Source organism: Pristiophorus japonicus, chromosome 19, assembly GCF_044704955.1.
Source record: "Pristiophorus japonicus isolate sPriJap1 chromosome 19, sPriJap1.hap1, whole genome shotgun sequence".
Lineage (NCBI taxonomy): Eukaryota > Metazoa > Chordata > Chondrichthyes > Pristiophoridae > Pristiophorus > Pristiophorus japonicus.
In genome coordinates, this window is record NC_091995.1 from 33963257 (window position 1) to 33984731 (window position 21475).

Consider the following 21475-nt stretch of genomic DNA (forward strand, 5'->3'; position numbering starts at 1 on the left):
AAGTTAACATGCAGGTACAGCAAGCGATTCAGAAAGAAAATGGTATGTTGGCCTTTATTACAAGAGGATTTGAGTATAAGAGTAAAGACGTCTTACTGCAATGATATAGAGCCCAGGTGAGACCACACCTGGAGTATTGTGTACAGTTTTGGTCTCCTTACCTAAGGAAGGATATACTTGCCATAGAGGGAGTGCAGCGAATGTTCACCAGACTGATTCCTGGGATGGAGGGATTGTCCTATGAGCAGAGATTGAGTAGACTAGACCTATATGCTCTAGCATTTAGATGAATGAGAGGTGATCCCATTGAAATGTACAAAATTCTTACAAGGCGTGACAGGGTGGATGCAGGGAGGATGTTTCCCCTGGCCTGGTAGTCTAGAACCAGGGGTCACAGTCTCAGAATAAGGGGTCGGCCACTTAGGACTGAGATGAGGATCTTTGGAATTCTCTACCCCAGAGGGCTGTGGAGGCTCAGTTGTTGTGTATAGTCAAGACAGAGATCGATAGATTTTGGGATATTAAGGGAATCGAGGGATATGGCGATTGGGCGGGAAAGTGGAGTTGAGGTCGAAGATCAGCCATGATCTTATTGAATGGCGGAGCAGTCTCGATGGGCCGAATGGCCTGCTCCTGCTCCTAATTCTTCTGTTCTTATGTTCTTTGACACTCCAGTGCAGTGCTGATGGAGCGCTGCACTGTCAGAGGTGCCGCCTTTCAGATGAGACGTTAAACCTGCTCTCTCAGGTGGACCTAAAAGATCCCACGGCACTATTTTGAAGAAGAGCAGGGGAGTTATCTCCAGTGTTCTGGCCAATAGTTATCCCTCAATCAACATAACAAAAAAACAGATTATCTGGGTCATTATCACATTGCTGTTTGTGAGAGCTTACTGTGCGCAAATCTGGCTGCCGCATTTCCCGCATTTCAACAGTGACTACACTCCAAAAAGCACTTCATTGGCTGTGAAGCGCTTTGAGACGTCCTGTGGTCATGAAAGACGCTATAGAAATCCAAGTCTTTCTTTTTGACAAAGGAGACTTTCATCCCATCAAAACCTAATGTTGACATGCTTGACTCTCTTTGCAGTCGCCAACCATTGACTTTAGATTCCAGATGCATTTGACCAGAGGCCGGTTCAGCTGGTAGCCGTGGGGTAATCGCAATGATCTCCCTCCCCAGAGCAGGGACCTCTGGTACACGGTTCTCCTTCCTCTCTCGCTCTGCTTCCTGCAGTTTGATGGAGAGGTGTCTCCGACACGCTTCATCCAACCTTGCTCATAGAATCGTAATCATAAAAGGAGGCCATTCAGCCCATCGTCCGAACCAGTTTTATTCTTTGCAGCGGGTTGATACAACTCAACCGGTGCCCTTCAGAGGGTAGTTAAGAGTCAACCATGGTGGGTGTGAGACTGGGATTACATATAGGCCAGACTGGGTTGAAGGACATTCGTGAATTAGTTGGGTTTTTACAACAATCCGACAGCTTTGTGGTCTCTTTTGCTGATCCCAGATTTAATTTCCAGGTTATATTTTGTATCCTGAATTCAACTTCTCAAACTACCATGGTGAGATTTGAACTCATGCCTGACAGGATTGTTTGTCCAGGTCTCTGGATTACTAATACCAGTGATATAACCACTGTACTACCATACCCCGTAACCACAGTGTGTTATGATATTGCATGTTAATGATATAATGATGTGTGTTTTTTGATATGTTGATGTTACTGTGCATTATATTGAAGTGTTGATATTATGTGCTATATTGATATCATTGCATGTGAATTATAGTGCGATATGTTGATGATATTGTGTCATTTTTTTATACGTTCCTGGGATGTGGGCGTCACTGGCAAGGCCAGCATCTAATACCCATCCCTAATTGCCCTTGAGAAGGTGGTGGTGAGCTGCCTTCTTGAACTGCTGCAGTCCATGTGGTGAAGGTGCTCCCATAGTGCTGTTAGGGAGGGAGTTCCAGGATTTTGACCCAGTGACGATGAAGGAACAGCGATATATTTCCAAGTCAGGATTGTTATGTATGTAACTATGTAATACTTGCCACCGGAGGGCGTGACTGTTGGAGTCCTAATGGTTACCTGCACACTCGTGCAGGGCCAGTAGAAAAGGTTGGCTGCCATGTTGTTTCGGCACTCTGGAGTTGTAATAAAGACTAAGGTCACACTAAGTTTAGCTCACAGTACTCAGCCTTGTGGAGTTTTTCTATACACAAGGATAGTGTGTAACTTGGAGGGGAACTTGCAGGTGATGGTGCTCCCATGCGCCTGATGCCCTTGTCCTTCCAGGTGGGACAGATGCTGCTGAAGAATCCTTGGCGAGTTGCTGCAGTGCATCTTGTGGAGGGAATGACTATTTAATTGGCTGTAAGCGCTTTTGGAGGTCTCGAGGTCATGAAAGGTGCAATATAAATGCAAGTCTTTCTTTCTTCAACATACCTGCAGTTCTCTGTGAAGCAGTGCATAAGAAGGCTTTGATTTTCCTGGGAGGGGAGGGGTGAGGAGGAGGGAAGAGAGAGGGAGGGGAAGTGAGGGGGTGGAGATGGAGGAGGGAGAGGTAGGAGGGAGTGGAGTGGGAGGAGGAGGAATGGGGAGGGGAGGAGGAGGAGGGCTGGAGGTGGAGGTTAAAGGAAGGTGAGGCGGAAGGAGGGAGGAGCTGTGGGGAGGCGTAGGGAGGGAGTGGAGGGGGAGGAGTAGGGAGGGATTGGGGAGGGGAGGGGAGGAGAGCTGGAGATGGAGAAGGAGGAGGTGGGAGTAGGTGGAGGTGGGGAGGGGAAGGAGGAGAGCGGGGATGGAGGAGGAGGGGAAGGGAGGGGTGGAAGGGGAGTGGACGATGGGAGGTTGAGGAGGGAAGCGCTGGAGGGGGAGGGAAGGAGGAGGAAGGGGGTTGAGGAAGAGGAGGATGACCAGGGTGTAAGCAGTGCTGAAGCTGGAGGGAGAGCAAAGAGATGGAGCTGTGCTCAGTTTGGAGTCTAAATTGTTGACTGATGCCTTGGTTGTTGAAGCAAACATGGTCAACACTGTCGCCATGGACACAACAGCGAGGTCAGCCGGCCTCGTCAGCGACACCCACATTCTGAGAAGGATGACGCAGGAGGCCATTTGGCCCATCAAGTCTGAGATGATTCTTTGGTAAAACTATCCAATTAATCCCACTCCCCCTGCACCCCTCCCCCCGCCGCCCTGTAAATGTTTTCCCTTCAAACATTCATCCAATTTTCTTTGGAATGTCACTCTTGAATCTGCAAATAGTGTGCCGGCTGACATTAATCCTTCACTCACCACTGGCAAAAGATTATTTGGCCATTTTGTCTCATTTACTACCTGTGGGATCTTGCTGCGTGCAACTTGGCTGCACGCGGGGAGGGGGGGAAATTTGTTCTGGGCCATCCCCAGGCCCTGACAAAGCGGCGTTTAATTGGAGGTTGTGGTTAACATTGTTGTTTTTAAAAAAAAATTGAGGGTCAATGTAAGCATTTGTGCAATGATGTCATTGTTTTTCCTGGTTTTTGGATTTTAAAAAATTCCCATAAATAATCTGCCAAGAAAAATAACATCAAAGTCTCTAAGTGAACTTACACCTCTCCCTTTCATCATCTTTCTTTTCCCTGGCAGGGGATAATTTAAAATCCCACAAACTTAACTGCACTCTCAGTAAACAACGTGGTTCTAAATAGTTCACAACAAACATGTATTTTTTTTAAAAAAGTGTTTTGCAACGCAGTTCCTTCCTGGAGTAGCTATGCTACATGTCTGCACTGCATAACCGCACCAGCCTGCTGCAACAGTGCAGCCCAGGAAATATCAGCACATATGAAGTGGGCTGATCACTTGTTTATATAATTTCTCTCTCTCTCTCTTTCCACACACACACACATACAGATTGAATTTCAATCTCCGGACCGAAATTAGCTGCAGTTCTGCGTCACAGGAAGATGGCGACTGGCAGGGCTGCTGGAGATGTGTGGGGTGTGTTTTTGATCTTAGTTGGAAACCTCCTTGCAAAAAGCAGCTGAGAGAGACACACACAGAGAGAGTGAGCGAGAGAGGAGCTGGGGCAAGAAGGAAGGCTGCAGTGTGAGTCCTTCTGATCCGGCAGGTGAGTGTATACAGACAGTAGGGAAAGGCTGGGTTTCTGTATGTATGTGTGTGTGTGTGCAGAATCCAACACACACACACAAAAAATCCCCTCAGACATTTACACCAGGATCAGGGCTCTCTGCGCAATTTCACTTCGTCTGCAGCCAGACAGACAGAGAGAGAGAGAAATTCTGCAGCGACATGTCCTAGTAGGTTTCCTGTCTCCCCGGCTCCCAAGCAAAAGGTTTTTTTTTAAAACTAGTCAGTTTTACATTGCAAGACTGGCATTTCTCCTGATTATTGACCCCCAGAGTCTCTGCAAAAAGAGGGGATAGCAGGGGGGAGGGGACGAAGAACAAATGTGGTCAATTTCAGTGAAACTTGCAGCGTGAACTTTGCAGGACACACACGCATACCAGACAGATATTTAATTGCTACCTCCGCGAAACGGTCACATTGTATCATTTCTTCCGCCTGCACAAGAGAGTGTCTGATCCCCGGAGCAAGGGCAGGTTTGGGATCATGCTGCGCAATTTGCAATCGCCCCCCCCCCCCAATTTACTGCAGGAGCAAGCAAGTTCCGGAATCGTTTTTCTCTCACTCTTTCCCCCCCGTGTTGTGGGAAAGAGCTTCTGCACAGATCCCTCCCTCGCGCCTCGTTTTGTTTCTGATCTCTTAAATAAAACCAGGCTCATGCAGTCAGAGCTTCGGATAAAAAGGGGGCTACCAACCCCCTCCCAGGATTGCCCGGGAGCTTTCCAGGAATTGCACGGTGGGTCTCCAGGACACGTGGTGGTGGGGGAGGGGATGGTGTGTCGAGGGGGTTGGGGTTTGAGGGGATGGTAGGGTGGGGTTTGAGGGGATGGTGGGGTAGGGGGGGGGGGTTGAGTTTGAGGGGATGGTGGGGTAGGGGTTTGAGTTTGAGGGGATGGTGGGGTGGGGTGGGGTTTGAGGGGATGGTGGGGTAGGGGGGGGGGTTTGAGTTTGAGGGGATGGTGGGGTAGGGGTTTGAGTTTGAGGGGAGGGTGGGGTGGGGGGAGTTTGAGGGGATGGTGGAGGGGAGTGGGGTTTGAAGGTTGAGTGAGGTAGCCTGGCGGATCAATGGCTTTTTAAACGAACGGTCCCGAATCTCTCGATGGGGTAAGTGGAGACGGTTCGCTTTCCAATTGGCGGGGGGGGCCACGAGGTTGGACGAGTAATGACGGGAGCCTGGGGTCGCGGCAGTTCACGTGATTGGAAACCTCCTGGAATGTTTCCAGCCAGAGTTAGCAACTGCCATGTCGGTTGGTGAGTTTAATTAAAGTTTCAGCAAGGCCTTTAGCAGATTCTCACCCAGCTTGGTTGGGGCAGGCAAGGGGGTTTTAAAGAAAGACTCGCATTTATATAGCGCCTTTCACAGCCGAGGAAGTACTTTTGAAGTGCAGTCACTGTTGTAATATGGCAACACATTTGTGCACAGCAAGCTCCCACAAACAGCAATGTGATAATGACCAGATAATCTATGTTTTTTTTTCAAATGTTGATTTAAGGGATAAACATTGGCCAGGATAACTCCCCCACTCATAGTGCCATGGGATCTTTTACATCCACCCGAGAGAGCAGACGGGGCCTGGGTTTAACGTCTCATCTGAAAGATGGCACCTCCGACAGTGCAACACTCCCTCAGCACTGCACTGAGAGTGTCAACCTAGATTTATGTGCTCCAAGTCCCTGGGGTGGGACTTGAACCCACAACCTTCTGACTCAGAGGCGAGTGTGCTACCCACTAAGCCACAGCTGACTCTCTTGAGATGCCTTTGGCTGTGTCGATCACCACCACTGTTGTGATGTCGCTCTAACTGTATTTAGAAGGCGATGCTTCAGTTGTAGCGAGCCTTTTGAGCACCACACCTCAGGGAGGATACATTGACCTCGGAGTGGGTGTGCCACCGATTCACCAGAATAATACTGGGGCTTAAGAGTGTTAACTTATGAGGACAGGTTGCATATTTCTGTTAAGTATAGAAGATTAAGGGGTGATCTAATTGGGAGTTTAAGATGATTAAAGGATTGGAGAGGGTAGATCGAGACAAACGATTTTCTCTGGTGGTGGGGGGGGGGGGAAGTCCAGAACAAGGGGACATAAACCCCTTATAATTAGAGCGAGGCCATTCAGGGGTGATGTCAGGAAGCACTTCTTCACACAAAGGGCAGTGGAAATCTGGAACTCTCTTTCCGCCCCCCCCCCCCCCCCCAAAAAAAAACTGTTGGCTCGGGATCAATTGGAAACTGAGATTTTTGTTGACTAAGGGTACTCCCATCTTGAGAACAAGTTTAAAAAAAATTTCACTCTTCTGACAGCTGTGGCGCCCCCACTGGGAGAGAGAGTGTAATTACACCATGACCAGTTTACATAGCCAGTTACCATTATAAATGTGCATATGGGAGTTTATAATGTTTCTGTGTATAATGGAAAAAGTTGGCAGCAAGTGCGTGCAAGATTATTGATATATTATGGATATAAATGTCCTCTAGACCCACCACCCTGACTTATTTTGAATAGTCTGGGTTTACCTTGTCTTAGAATCCTAGAATAGTCCAACACAGAAGGAGGCATTTCGGCCCATCAAGTCTATGCAACCCAGTTATCCCCCATTCCCCAGCAGAGCATTCCAAATCCTAACCACTCGTTGCGTCAAAAAACTTTTTTTCTTTTGCCAAACACCTTAAATCTGTGCCCTCCTGTTCTGTACCATTTAACGTTTGTTACAACTCGACTCCCCTCTTTAACACCCTTTCCATTGAGAGCCTCTCTAATCTGTCCTGAGAAACTCGTCCCCTTTACATTTGGGAACAGTCTTTTTGCAAAAACTAGGCTGTCTTGTGAGGCTCGGTTCAACAATAAGGCACACAGAGATCTTGAGTATCCAATTACCTTAATTCCTCTGAGCTAAATAAGTACATGCGTGCGTTGATTTTGTTGAACATTAAAAACGTCATTGAGATGTTAAATCGTAAATGCCAGGTCTTATTTCAAAGTCACTTGAATGATCTAATGATTCACAATGTCCAGCACTCAGTTCTCACTTTGACCCATTATCTACGGTACTTAATTCAGATTGTTGACTAATTTAAAACTTAGCATTAAAAACCGACTGATTCATCCAGAGTCGCCTGAGCACATGACTTGTTCTACTATTTAAACCCCATGATTATTGGTGCATCTTTAGTATTCCGTTCAGTCATTGGGCAGAATCTTCCAAGGTGCTGCACCTCGAGAGTGTAGAGGGAGCTTTACTCTGTATCTAACCCGTGCTGTACCTGCCCTGGGAGTGTTTGATGGGACAGTGTAGAGGGAGCTTTACTCTGTATCTAACCCATGCTGTACCTGTCCTGTCCTGGGAGTGTTTGATGGGACAGTGCAAAGGGAGCTTTACTCTGTATCTAACCCGTGCTGTACCTGCCCTGGGAGTGTTTGATGGGACAGTGTAGAGGGAGCTTTACTCTATCTAACCCGTGCTCTACCTGCCCTGGGAGTGTTTGATGGGGCAGTGTAGAGGGAGCTTTACTCTGTATCTAACCCGTGCTGTACCTGCCCTGGGAGTGTTTGATGGGACAGTGCAGAGGGAGCTTTACTCTCTATCTAACCCGTGCTGTACCTGCCCTGGGAGTGTTTGATGGGACAGTGTAGAGGGAGCTGGATTGCAGCAGCTCCTTGCCTCACTCCTTCCTACAATCTACAGGCTTTTAAAACCCAAGATACTTGGCACGTGACTCCTGCTTTTTCACTGAACTTTGTTTTCACAGAATCATAGAAATTTACAGCACGGAAAGAGGCCATTTCGGCCCATCGTGTCCTTGCCGGCCGACAAAGAGCTACCCAGCCTATTCCCATTTTCCAGCTCTTGGTCCGTAGCCCTGTAGGTTACGGCACTGCAAGTGCGTATGCAGGTACTTTTTAAATGTGGTGAGGGTTTCTGCCTCTACCACCCTTTCAGGTAGTGAGTTCCAGACCCCCATCACCCTCTGGGTGAAGAACTTTCCCCTCAAATCCCCTCTCAACCTCCCCCCAATTACTTAAAATCTCTCCCCCCGGGTTGTTGACCCCTCTGCGAAGGAAAATAGGCTCTTTCTAGCCACTCGATCCAGGTCCTCATAATTTTACACACCTCAATGAGGTCTCCCCTCAGCCTCCTCTGTTTTCTACTCTACCCTTGCCCATGACCTTTGATGTACTACTGAGGAGAGTGACCCTGTGCTCGGGTTAAAATCACTCCCATTGTATTGACTTGCTGGCCCAGGCCTGAACACTTTAACATTTCTGTACCCATTGATTGAATGTGCACCACAACAGGCATGTTATATTAATTTGTATGTTCAGAAGTCTAGGGATGTGGGAATAGTGCAGGAAGGTGGAGTTGAGGTCGATGATCAGCCGTGATCTGATTGAATGGCGGAGCAGGCTCGAGGGGCCGAATGGCCGACTCCTGCTGCTATTTCTTGTGCTTCTTAAGCGCCAACTCCTCACGATCGCGACCGCCAGGCAGCAGCGGCTCTTCAAGGCACAGAAACGGCGGTGGTAGTTTGTTACAGATAGAATTACAATGGCGTCTAAACTCTCTTCTCTTCTGGGGCACTGTTTAATCTTATACATTGTTGAAACTTGTTCTGAATTGGCTTCAATCGGGACTCAGCTATGCCGGGGTCCTACTTTGTACGAAAAGCAATCAAAAGGACTTGTGGGATGTTGGCCTTTACCTGGGGGGTTGGGGGCTCTTGATTACAAAGCAGAATGAAGTGATGCTTCAGTTGTACAGAGCCTTAGTCAGACCACCACCTGCAGCTCTGTGTTCAGCTTTGGGCACCGCATCTCAGGAAGGGTATATAGGCCTTTCTCAACAACAACAACTTGTATTTATATAGCACCTTTAACGTAACAAAACGTCCCAGGGCGCCTCTCAGGAGTATTATGCGCTAAAGATTTTACACCGAGCCGCACAAGTAGAAATTAGCGCAGGTGCTTGGTCAAAGAGGGAGGTTTTAAGGAGCGTCTTGAAGGAGGAAAGAGAGGTAGAGGGGCGGAGAGGTTTAGGGAGGGAGTTCCAGAGCTTGGGGCCCAGGCAACAGAAGGCACGGCCACCGATGGTTGAGTGATTATAATCAGGGATGCTCAAGAGGGCAGAACTAGAGGAGCGCAGATATCAGGGGGGTTTATGGGGCTGGAGGGCATTACCGAGACAGGGAGGGGCGCGGATGAGAATTTTGAAATCGAGGCGTTGCTTAACCGGAAGCCAAGGTAGGTCAGCGAGCTCAGGTACAGCGCAGATTCACCAGTATGATCCTGGGGCTTAAAGAGTTAAATTATGAGGACTAGGTTGCACAGACTTGTCGGCTTGTGTTCCCTTGAGTTTAGAAGATGAAAGGGTGATTTAATTGAGGTGTCTGTGATGATTAAAGAATTTGACAGGGTAGATTGAGAGAAGCTATTTCGTTTGGTTGGTGGGGGGGGGATGGTGCAGGGAGCCCAGAAGTAGGTGCGTAATCTTAAAATTAGAGCTAGGTTGTGCAGGAGTGAAATCAGGGAGCACTTCTTCACACAAAGGGTAGTGGGAATCTGGACCCCTCCCTCCCTGCTGGGGGAACTTTTGAAGACCCAAGATCGACAGACTTTTGTTGGGTAAGGATATGTGTAATGTATGCTTGCAGGCTGGTCGAGCTGTTGCATTGTAAGTGACTTAGCCAGTCACGTGATGTTCACAAGACTCAATAAAACCCCAGCCAGTTGGGTCTGGGCCATCCATGATGAGGTATGCAGTTGTGAGCCTGGTGGATGAACTGGTAATGTGTAGTGTGATTGTTAAACCTTTGTTAATAAACCAACTCGTTCTTAATGGCAACGTGTTGCTATGAATTCTTAAGCAGAGAACCCACGGAACAAATACATTACAATATGGAGCAATAGTGGATAAATGGAGTTCAGATGTCGATCAGCCGTGATCTAATTGAATGGCGGGTGGGGCTGAAAGGCCTACTTCCAATTCCTATGTTGAAGTCTTGCTGTGTGGTTGAGTCTGTTGCTGGGCGGTGGTTGTTGAATGGGCGGTGCATAGACTTCAAATAATAATTAGTCCCGCACTTGATCAGCATGTTGTAAAACATAATGGTTGGGCGTGCGATGTGTTTGCACCTGAACCGTGGTAAAATGATACAGCTTTTGTCCTTCTGACTCGGGGTGTGCATCTGGAGCGAGCTGTCTAAACACCGCGGACAGACTGTTCTGCATCAGCCGAGGTGGATGTGCTTTGTGTATCAGACGTTCAGTGTGGGAGCACTCCCCCCGTCCCCCCTATCCCCCACCACCATCACCAAAATCAAGGTGGTTAAGAAGGCATACAGAATGCTTGCCTTTATTAGCTGAGGTATTGAATACAAGAGCAGGGGCGGTTATGCGTGAAATGTATAAAACACTGGTTAGGCCGCAGCTGGAGTACTGCGTGCAGTTCTGGTCACCACATTACAGGAAGGTAGTGATTGCACTGGAGAGGGTGCCGAGGAGATTTACGACAATGTTGCCGGGAGAACGAACCCAGCCTATCCAATCTTGCCTATGAGGACAGATTGGATAGGCTGGGTTTGTTCTCATTGGAACAGAGGAGGCTGAGGGGAGACTTCATTGAGGTACATAAAATTAGGAGGGGCCTAGATTGAGTGGATAGAAAGGGCCTGTTTTCCTTACCAGAGGGGTCAATATCCAGGGGGCATAAATTGAAAGTAATTGGTAAAAGGTTTAGAGGGGATTTGAGGGGAAATGTCTTCACCCAGAGGGTGGTGGGGGCTCTGGAACTCACTGCCTGAAAGGGTGGTAGGCAGAAACCCTCACCACATTTTAAAAGTACCTGGATGTGCACTTGCAGTGCTGTAACCTGCAGGGCTGCGGACCAAGCGTTGGAAGGTGGGATGAGGCTGGGTAGCCTCGGCACGGTCACGATGGGCCGAAATGGCCTCCTTCCGTGCCGTAAATTTCTATGATTCTATGAGTCTCTCTCTCAACACTGTCCCATTGAACAATCCCAGGGATGCTTCCCGTTTGCTCATTTGATTAAAATCAGCTTGTCCCTTAAACTAGGTCTCCATACTCCATTCCGTTGAGCGGGGCCCACTCCATGTTGTCACTGCGGGAAAGGTTGATGGTGGGGGGGGCGGGTGGGGGTGAGGAGAGCGGAGCATGGATTCTCACTGAAGCAATAAAGGCCAAGATTCCATTGGCCTTCCTGATCACTTGCTGTACCTGCACACTATCCTTTTGTGTTTCATGCACAAGGACCCCCAGGTCCCGCTGCACTGCGGCACTTTGCAATCTTTCTCCATTTAAATAAGAACTTGCTCTTAGATTTTTTTTTCTTACAAAGTGCATGACCTCACACTTTCCAACATTATACTCCCTCTGCCAAATTTTTGCCCACTGTTAAAAAATGTAAAACAGTTGGATGGATGATGTTTGAAGGGGATGTCAGCACACACAGCAACAATGAGGGGTAAAGGAGGCACCCCACACCCCCCCATGTAGAATTCTGAGACAATCTCATGTTTTACAGCCTGGAGCAAGTGGTTAAAGGGTGAGCTCGCTGAGGTGTACAACTCAGACCCACTGAGCCACCTAGATTACACACCTCAATCAGGTCTCCCCTCAGCCTCCTCTGTTCCAAAGCAAACAACCCCAGCCTATCCAATCTTTCCTCATAGCTAGAATTCTCCAGTCCTGGCAACATCCTCACAAATCTCCTCTGCACCCTCTCCAGTGCAATCTTATCTTTCCTGTAATGTGGTGACCAGAACTGCACGCAGTATCTAAAGTATTTAAACGATTGGGTAAACCCAGCAAGTCAAGCCTGAGAGACCAGATGGCGTTAATTCTGTGTGTGTGTGTTTGTGCGGTGGCCCAGCACGGAAATTGGCTCAGTCCCGGCCTGCAGGCCCATCAGCAGGCCGGGGCCATTGGAGGGAGCAGCGTGCTGCAGTATACCACTGCAGGGAGCAGCGCGTGCTGCTGCAGGAGGGCGATGGCTGCGAAGCCAGGTCGCTGATCGCAGTGCGGGCAGGCACAGCAGGAGGGGCGACGGAGCAGCAAGAGTCTGTAGAGGGAAGTGACCGGGGGCCCAGAAGAGGCGAGGGCCCAGGGGCAGCACAGACCAGCCCACACTACGATATGTGTGCGCTCGGGTCTGTGCAGCAGAGCTGGTCTCCAGTTAGTCATGGGTAACCCTTGCCACTGGACCAAGGCCTAGCTCTGTCAAGCCCGTGTGGTGGCTGGTGTGCAACGGCCAACCCACGTTAAAAAAATCCACGCACAGGCATCTTCCACCCTTCAACGTGGTAGTTCAGGACCTGGAATATTAGGTCCTCCATTGAAACACCTGTGAACTCAGCCCTTTTGGCGTGGCATGAGCGTGAAGAGGTCAAACGCAGGCAGCGGAAGGAGCGTGCGACAAATCAGTCCCATACACCCCTTCCCTTGGCGAATGTCTGTCCCACCTGTGACAGAGTCTGTGGCTCTCGTATTGGACTGTTCAGCCACCAAAGGACTCACTTCAGGAATGGAAGCAAGTCTTCCTCGATTCCGAGGGACTGCCTATAAATGATGATGAGTAATCCAGAGGCCTGGACTAATAATCCGGAGACGTGAGTTCGAATCCCACCGATGCAGCTGGGGAATTTAAATTGAGTTAATTAAATCTGGAATAATAAGCTTATATGTTGCTCCTCTCTTTCTTTCTAGTCCACGTCCCTAGTATCAGCTGTGGTTCACTGGGTAGAGCTCTAGCCTCTGAGCTGAAGGTTATGGGTTCAATTCCCACTCCAGGGACCTGAGCACAAAAACATCCAGGCGAACACTCCAGTGCAGTGCTGAGGGAGTGCTGCACTGTCGGAGGTGCCATCTTTCGGATGAGACGTCAAACCGAGGCCCTGTCTGCCCTCTCGGGTGGACGTAAAAGATCCCACGGCAGTATTTCGGAGAAGAGCAGGGGTGTTATCATAGAATGCTTACAACACAGAAGGCGGCCATTTGGCCCATCGAGACCGTGCCGACTCTCAGCGAGTTCCACTCCCCATTGCCCAGCAAATCCCTGGTGTCCTGGCCATTATTTATCCTTCAATCAACACCTTAAAAAAAACCCAGATTATCTGGGTCATTATCACATTGCTGTTTGCGGGAGCTTGCTGTGCCGCTTTTCCCACATTACAACATTGACTACACTCCGAAAAGTACTCCATTTGCCGTAAAGCGCGTTGCGACGTCCGGTGGTTGTGAAAGCCGCTATAGCAATCTCAGCCTTTCTTTAGTGCCTGGGCCTTAAGCCTGGCTGAGTTGGTCTAACTGCACAGATCAGGAATCGAGCCTGAGGCCTTTATGTCCAGGTTAACTTTGGGCTGGCGGGGAGGGGTTGGGGAACAGACCCTGTGAATGTTTCTAACTATAAGGTACAGTCAGGAAGCTAATAGCAATCGCGGCAGCTCTCCCATGTTTTCCCTATCCTCCAAACGTGACCTAGGTTTCCATGGCAACCATGGCCAATTCAGTGCGGGGTTTTTTTTTCCCATTTCTGCAGCTGCAGTTCAGCAGTTAGTGGGTTAAATTGGTTCTCTCTGCACACAGGCTTGTTGAGGGTCACTCTCTGGCTGTGACTGTTCTGGTTTTATAAGCTTTTGACATCTTGCTGTGAGTCACACCGGTTGCCAGCGGTTTTAAGTGAGTTTCCCGTCTGCCTTAACTCTGGCTGCTCGTAAATCTGGCTCTCCACCTTCTCTGGGATTCTGGAAGACCCGCCCTCTCCATTTTCTCTCCCCCCAGCTTCCGTAGCTGTTCTCTGGGGCTGTTTTTTGAATCTTGGCACTCATTACCTCCGAGCACAGCATGTTCGCCATTCGCTGTATTTACAGTAACAGCAGGATGGAATCACACAGGCAATACAGACAAACACAGGCCCAGACAGACAAACACAGACAGGCATAGACAACCCCCCCTCCGGCCCACACCCCTTTGGTTCAAGGGTCAAATGGCAGAAAGCCAAAATGTGCCTTCAATGATTTCTGGAAAGCTTTCTGTTGAGCTGTGTGCCCAGCAGAATGACTTTAACCTGACTTTTTATATGTGAAGCCTGAGGAGCAGGCCTCTGTCAGGTCCCCAGGCTGAGTTTTGAGTGCATCTGTAAGTTTCGTTTTTAATTTCCAGGCTGAGTCTGCAAGCTGAGAATTGGTGCGGACAGGGGAAAGAGGGAGAGAAAGAGTCTGTAATTCCTGGGAAGGTTGAGGACTCGAGACTGAGGCTTTTTTGAACTGGTTTCAGGTGTCGTCTGTGCAGCAACAAGGCCTGGCTGCTTCACAAACCAGAAACTAAACTGACACGAAACAGTCGCTCCCACATGGGCAAATCCAGTCTGAGGAAAACCCTTGGCTGGAGATGCTGAGAGAGCTTGCACTATGGTGGGTGGTCCCCTGAACTCGCGGGTTTGCTACATCCAGGTGAGCGCTTGGCGACATTTCCAGCGACAGTGCGGAGCCCCCACAGCCACTCCGTTCTCCCCCCCCCCCCCCCCAGCCACTCTGTTCTCCTCCCCCCCCCCCCCCCCGCCACTCCGTTCTCTCCCCCCCCCCCCAGCCACTCTGTTCTCTCCCCCCCCCCCCCCAGCCACTCCGTTCTCCTCCCCCCCCCCCCCCGCCACTCCGTTCTCTCCCCCCCCCCCCAGCCACTCTGTTCTCTCCCCCCCCCCCCCCCCGCCACTCCGTTCTCCTCCCCCCCCCCCCCCAGCCACTCCGTTCTCTCCCCCCCCCCCCCCCCCGCCACTCCGTTCTCCCCCCCCCCCAGCCACTCTGTTCTCTTCCCCCCCCCCCCCAGCCACTCTGTTCTCTCTCCCCCCCCCCCCAGCCACTCTGTTCTCTCCCCCCCCCCCCCCCCAGCCACTCCGTTCTCCTCCCCCCCCCCCCCCGCCACTCCGTTCTCTCCCCCCCCCCCCAGCCACTCTGTTCTCTCCCCCCCCCCCCCCCGCCACTCCGTTCTCCTCCCCCCCCCCCCCCAGCCACTCCGTTCTCTCCCCCCCCCCCCCCGCCACTCCGTTCTCCCCCCCCCCAGCCACTCTGTTCTCTTCCCCCCCCCCCCCAGCCACTCTGTTCTCTCTCCCCCCCCCCCCCCAGCCACTCTGTTCTCCCCCCCCCCCCAGCCACTCTGTTCTCTTCCCCCCCCCCCCCCAGCCACTCCGTCACCCGTCCCCCGTCCCCCCCCCCAGCCACCCCGTTCGCCCCCCCCCCCAGCCACCCCGTTCGCCCCCCCCCCAGCCACCCCGTTCGCCCCCCCCCAGCCACCCCGTTCGTCCCCCCCCCCAGCCACCCCATTCGCCCCCCCCCCCCAGCCACCCCGTTTGCCCCCCAGCCACCCCGTTCTCCCCCCCCCCCCCCAGCCACCCCGTTCGTCCCCCCCCCCAGCCACCCCATTCGCCCCCCCCCCCAGCCACCCCGTTTGCCCCCCAGCCACTCCGTTCTCCCCCCCCCCCCCAGCCACTCCGTTCTCCCCCCCCCCCCCCCAGCCACTCCGTTCTCCCCCCCCCCCCCCAGCCACTCCGTTCTCCCCCCCCCCCCCAGCCACTCCGTTCTCCCCCCCCCCCCCCAGCCACTCCGTTCTCCCCCCCCCCCCAGCCACTCCGTTCTCCCCCCCCCCCCAGCCACTCCGTTCTCCCCCCCCCCCCCAGCCACTCCGTTCTCCCCCCCCTCCCCAGCCACTCCGTTCTCCCCCCCCCCCCCAGCCACTCCGTCCCCCCCCCCCCCAGCCACTCCGTTCTCCCCCCAGCCACTCCGTTCTCCCCCCCCCCCCCAGCCACTCCGTCCGTCCCCCCCCCCCCAGCCACTCCGTCCGTCCCCCCCCCCCCCAGCCACTCCGTTCTCCCCCCAGCCACTCTGTTCTCACCCCCCCCAGCCACTCTGTTCTCCCCCCCCCCAGCCACTCTGTTCTCCCCCCCCCCCTCCCCCAGCCACTCTGTTCTCACCCCCCCCAGCCACTCTGTTCTCCCCCTCCCCCCCCCCCCAGCCACTCTGTTCTCCCCCCCCCCCCCCCCAGCCACTCTGTTCTCCCCCCCCCCCCCCAGCCACTCTGTTCTCCCCCCCCCCCCCCCCCAGCCACTCTGTTCTCCCCCCCCCCCCCCAGCCACTCTGTTCTCCCACCCCCCCCCCCAGCCACTCTGTTCTCCCCCCCCCCCAGCCACTCTGTTCTCTCCCCCCCCCCCCCCCCCCCAGCCACTCTGTTCTCTCCCCCCCCCCCCCCCCCCCAGCCACTCTGTTCTCCCCCCCCCCCCCAGCCACTCTGTTCTCCCCCCCCCTCCCCCAGCCACTCTGTTCTCCCCCCCCCCCCCCCCAGCCACTCCGTTCTCCTCTCCCCCCCCCCCCAGCCACTCCGTTCTCCTCCCCCCCCCCCCCGCAGCCACTCTGTTCTCTCCCCCCCCCCCCCAGCCACTCCGTTCTCCTCCCCCCCCCCCCCAGCCACTCCGTTCTCCTCCCCCCCCCCCTCCAGCCACTCCGTTCTCCTCCCCCCCCCCTCCAGTCACTCTGTTCTCTTCCCCCCCCCCAGCCACTCCGTTCTCCTCCCCCCCCCCCCCCAGCCACTCCGTTCTCCTCCCCCCCCCCCTCCAGCCACTCCGTTCTCCTCCCCCCCCCCTCCAGCCACTCTGTTCTCTTCCCCCCCCCCTCCAGCCACTCCGTTCTCCCCCCCCCCCCCCCCCAGCCACTCTGTTCTCCCCCCCCCCCCCCCAGCCACTCTGTTCTCCCCCCCCCCCCCCCCAGCCACTCTGTTCTCCCCCCCCCCCCAGCCACTCTGTTCTCCCCCCACCCCCCCCCCCCAGCCACTCTGTTCTCCCCCCCCCCCCCCCCAGCCACTCTGTTCTCCCCCCCCCCCCCAGCCACTCTGTTCTCCCCCCCCCCCAGCCACTCTGTTCTCCCCCCCCCCCCCCAGCCACTCTGTTCTCCCCCCCCCCCCAGCCACTCTGTTCTTCCCCCCCCCCCCACCCAGCCACTCCGTTCTCCTCCCCCCCCCCCCCCCAGCCACTCCGTTCTCCTCCCAGCCACCCCGTTCTCCCATCCCCCCCCAGCCACTCTGTTCTCCCCCCCCCCCCCGCCACTCCGTTCTCTTCCCCCCCCCAGCCATTCCGTTCTCCTCCCCCCCCCCAGCCACTCCGTTCTCCTCCCCCCCCCCCCCCAGCCACTCCGTTCTCCTCCCCCCCCCCCCAGCCACTCCGTTCTCCTCCCCCTCCCCCAGCCACTCCGTTCTCCTCCCCCCCCCACCCCCAGCCACTCCGTTCTCCTCCCCCCCCCCCAGCCACTCCGTTCTCCTCCCCCCCCCCCCCAGCCACTCCGTTCTCCTCCCCCTCCCCCAGCCACTCCGTTCTCCTCCCCCCCCCCCCCCCAGCCACTCCGTTCTCCTCCCCCCCCCCCCCCAGCCACTCCGTTCTCCTCCCCCCCCCCAGCCACTCCGTTCTCCTCCCCCCCCCCAGCCACTCCGTTCTCCTCCCCCCCCCCCAGCCACTCCGTTCTCCTCCCCCCCCCCCCAGCCACTCCGTTCTCCTCCCCCCCCCCCCCCCAGCCACTCCGTTCTCTTCCCCCCCCCCCAGCCACTCCGTTCTCTTCCCCCCCCCCCAGCCACTCCGTTCTCTTCCCCCCCCCCAGCCACTCCGTTCTCCTCCCCCCCCCCCCAGCCACTCCGTTCTCCTCCCCCCCCCCCCAGCCACTCCGTTCTCTTCCCCCCCCCCAGCCACTCCGTTCTCCTCCCCCCCCCCCCCAGCCACTCCGTTCTCCTCCCCCCCCCCCCCCAGCCACTCCGTTCTCCTCCCCCCCCCCCCAGCCACTCCGTTCTCCTCCCCCCCCCCCCCCAGCCACTCCGTTCTCCTCCCCCCCCCCCCCAGCCACTCCGTTCTCCTCCCCCCCCCCCCCCCAGCCACTCCGTTCTCTTTCCCCCCCCCCCCCGCCACTCCGTTCTCCTCCCCCCCCCCCCCCCCCCAGCCACTCTGTTCTCCCCCCCCCCCCCAGCCACTCTGTTCTCCCCCCCCCCCAGCCACTCTGTTCTCCCCCCCCCCAGCCACTCTGTTCTCTCCCCCCCCCTCCCCCCAGCCACTCTGTTCTCTTCCCCCCCCCCCCCCCCAGCCACTCTGTTCTCCCCCCCCCTCCCCCAGCCACTCTGTTCTCCCCACCCCCCCCGCAGCCACTCTGTTCTCTCCCCCCCCCCCCCCCAGCCACTCCGTTCTCCTCCCCCCCCCCCCCAGCCACTCCGTTCTCCTCCCCCCCCCCCCAGCCACTCCGTTCTCCTCCCCCCCCCCCCCCAGCCACTCCGTTCTCTTTCCCCCCCCCCCCCCGCCACTCCGTTCTCCTCCCCCCCCCCCCCCCAGCCACTCTGTTCTCCCCCCCCCCCCCAGCCACTCTGTTCTCCCCCCACCCCCCCCCCACTCTGTTCTTCCCCCCCCCCCCACCCAGCCACTCCGTTCTCCTCCCCCCCCCCCCCCCCAGCCACTCCGTTCTCCTCCCAGCCACCCCGTTCTCCCATCCCCCCCCAGCCACTCTGTTCTCCCCCCCCCCCCGCCACTCCGTTCTCTTCCCCCCCCCCAGCCATTCCGTTCTCCTCCCCCCCCCCCAGCCACTCCGTTCTCCTCCCCCCCCCCCCAGCCACTCCGTTCTCCTCCCCCCCCCCCCCCCAGCCACTCCGTTCTCCTCCCCCTCCCCCAGCCACTCCGTTCTCCTCCCCCCCCCACCCCCAGCCACTCCGTTCTCCCCCCCCCCCCCCCAGCCACTCCGTTCTCCTCCCCCCCCCCCCCCCAGCCACTCCGTTCTCCTCCCCCCCCCCCCCAGCCACTCCGTTCTCCTCCCCCCCCCCCCCCCAGCCACTCCGTTCTCTTCCCCCCCCCCAGCCACTCCGTTCTCCTCCCCCCCCCCCCAGCCACTCCGTTCTCCTCCCCCCCCCCCCCCCCAGCCACTCCGTTCTCCTCCCCCCCCCCCCCCCCCAGCCACTCCGTTCTCCTCCCCCCCCCCCAGCCACTCCGTTCTCTTCCCCCCCCCCAGCCACTCCGTTCTCTTCCCCCCCCCCAGCCACTCCGTTCTCCTCCCCCCCCCCCCAGCCACTCCGTTCTCCTCCCCCCCCCCCCCCCCAGCCACTCCGTTCTCCTCCCCCCCCCCCCCAGCCACTCCGTTCTCCTCCCCCCCCCCCCCCCCCAGCCACTCCGTTCTCCTCCCCCCCCCCCCAGCCACTCCGTTCTCTTTCCCCCCCCCCCCCCCGCCACTCCGTTCTCCTCCCCCCCCCCCCCCCCCAGCCACTCCGTTCCCCTCCCCTCCCCCTCCCTCCCTCGAATTCTCGCCTCTTGAGACGGGGCGTGTTTGGGATGAAGTGCCCACGCACAGGGACCCGAGCACCAAATCGAAGCCCACGCTCCCAGTGCGTTGCCGACGGAGGTGCCGTCTTTCGGGCGAGACGTTAACTCTCTCCCACCCCTCTGCTCCCCCTGTCTGCTCCTTCTCGGGTGGATGTTAAATATCCCACAGCAAGAAGAGCAGGTGGGAGAGTTGTCCCCGGTGTCCTGGCCGTTGTCGCGCCGTGTGATGTGTGGGATCCTCCTGTGCTATCAGTATGTGACTGTGGAGCGGTGCCCTTGTTGATCCAGTGTGCAATGTGCCGCGATGGTGCCACCTGCTGGTGTGGCAGTGTCTGACCCCACAGAGCATGTGATGACATTCTGGGAACTGATAGGCTCACAGCAAAGTCACCTGACACAGTCCCACTGGGGTGTAGCAATAATCGGGCTGCTGGTTCGATCACCTGCCTGCATTGGTTGCAGCTGAAGGCAGGCCGCTGCAATGGGATATCCTTCGAAAGTAAGTGCACAGACCTGTAATTTGCTCGTATTTTCTGTCGGTATTAATGAAAGCAGCAAATTGATTTGCCTTCTGGCATCGCAAGCGGTATCATTTTGCAGAGAATCACTCAGAACTTTGCACCAATTCCACACCAGCCTCCTGCAACCCCTCTTCATCCAACCCCATCAATATAACCCTCTGTTCCCTTCCCCCTCGTATGCTTATCCAGCTTTCCCTTTTTTTTTAAATGCATCTGTGCTATTGGCCTCAGTCACTCCCTGCAGTAGCCAGTTCCACATTCTCACCACTCTCTGGGGGGAGGGTTTAAAGAAGTTTCTCCTGAATTCCTGATTGGATTTATTGGTGACTATCTTATATTGGTGGCCCGCAAGTGGAGATCTTCTCGATCAAATGCTTTCATAACTCTCCGTCCACCGCTCAGCCTCTTTTATAAGAGGCCCGGCCTGTTGAGCCTTTCCTGATCGGTATAACTGCTCATCTGCTGTGTCGTCCTTGTAAATCTTTTCTTTCCCACCTTTTGATGCCTCTATATATCCTTTTTTTCCCCCCCTCCTTGGTAATAGGGAAACCGGAGTTTGACTGGATCTACTCGGTTGATCTGACACAAGCCACGGAGTTTGAGGGGGGGGGTGCTGGGCATGTGGTGGGGTCTTGTCTACTGTTGCTGTCTGCCACTTGTTCACACGCAGCCTCTTTCCTCCCCACAGCTTTGAGCGTCCTGTCCGCACCGCGTAATGTACGCTCCGTGGCCGGGTCAGCGCTGTGTTCTGTGCGAAGCACCCGTCAATAGATGCCAACCTGAGGGAATACAGGGCATTTGTGGACCCCAGGCGGACCCCCTCTTTTAACCCTCACCAAAATGTAAGTACCCGGCCCCCCGTGCGGCAAACTGCTCGTTGCCGCGTTATGTCGCTGAGCGAACGGCAAGCTGCGATACAGCACATCATAGAATCGTAAAGAAAGAAAGACTTGTATTTATATAGCGCCTTTTACAACCCCCGGATGTTTCAAAGCGCTTTACAGCCAATGAAGTACTTTTGGAGTGTAGCCACTGTTGTAATGTGGGGAAACGCGGCGGCTAATTTGCGCACAGCAAGCTCCCACACACAGTAATGTGCTAGTGACCAGATAACCTGTTTTTTTGTGATGTTGATTGAGGGATAAATATTGGCCCCAGGACACCGGGGATAACTCCCCTGCTCTTCGAAATAGTGGCGGCTGGGTCATTTACGTCGACCTGGGAGAGCAGACGGGGCCTCGGTTTAACGTCTCAACCGAAAGACGGCACCTCCGACAGTGCAGCACTCCCTCAGCACTGCACTGGAGTCTCAGCCTGGATTTATGTGCTCCAGTCCCTGGAGTGGGACTTGAACCCTCAACCTTCTGACCCAGAGGCGAGTGTGCTACGCACTGAGCCATGGATGTCAGCTAAGGCATCGAAGTCGGCCATTTGGCCCATTGTGAAAGGACTGTCCAATTTGTTCCTCTCACCCCCTGCTCTTT

The 21475-nt window shown here is 55.3% G+C and overlaps 1 protein-coding gene across 3 annotated transcripts in view; it reads left to right on the forward strand.

The window, feature by feature from the left end:
• The first annotated feature begins 3941 nt into the window (after window positions 1–3941).
• The window catches only part of LOC139229820 (PHD finger protein 1-like), a 56303-nt gene continuing 38769 nt past the window's right edge, over window positions 3942–21475 (forward strand). For 2 of the 3 annotated variants that reach the window (XM_070861410.1, XM_070861412.1), the window contains exons 1-2: window positions 3942–4115; window positions 20680–20833. The gene's annotated coding sequence lies outside the window, so the exon portion shown is untranslated. Of the gene's footprint in view, window positions 4116–19886; window positions 19970–20679; window positions 20834–21475 lie in introns of those variants that run through there. The other variant, XM_070861411.1, reaches the window with a different exon arrangement.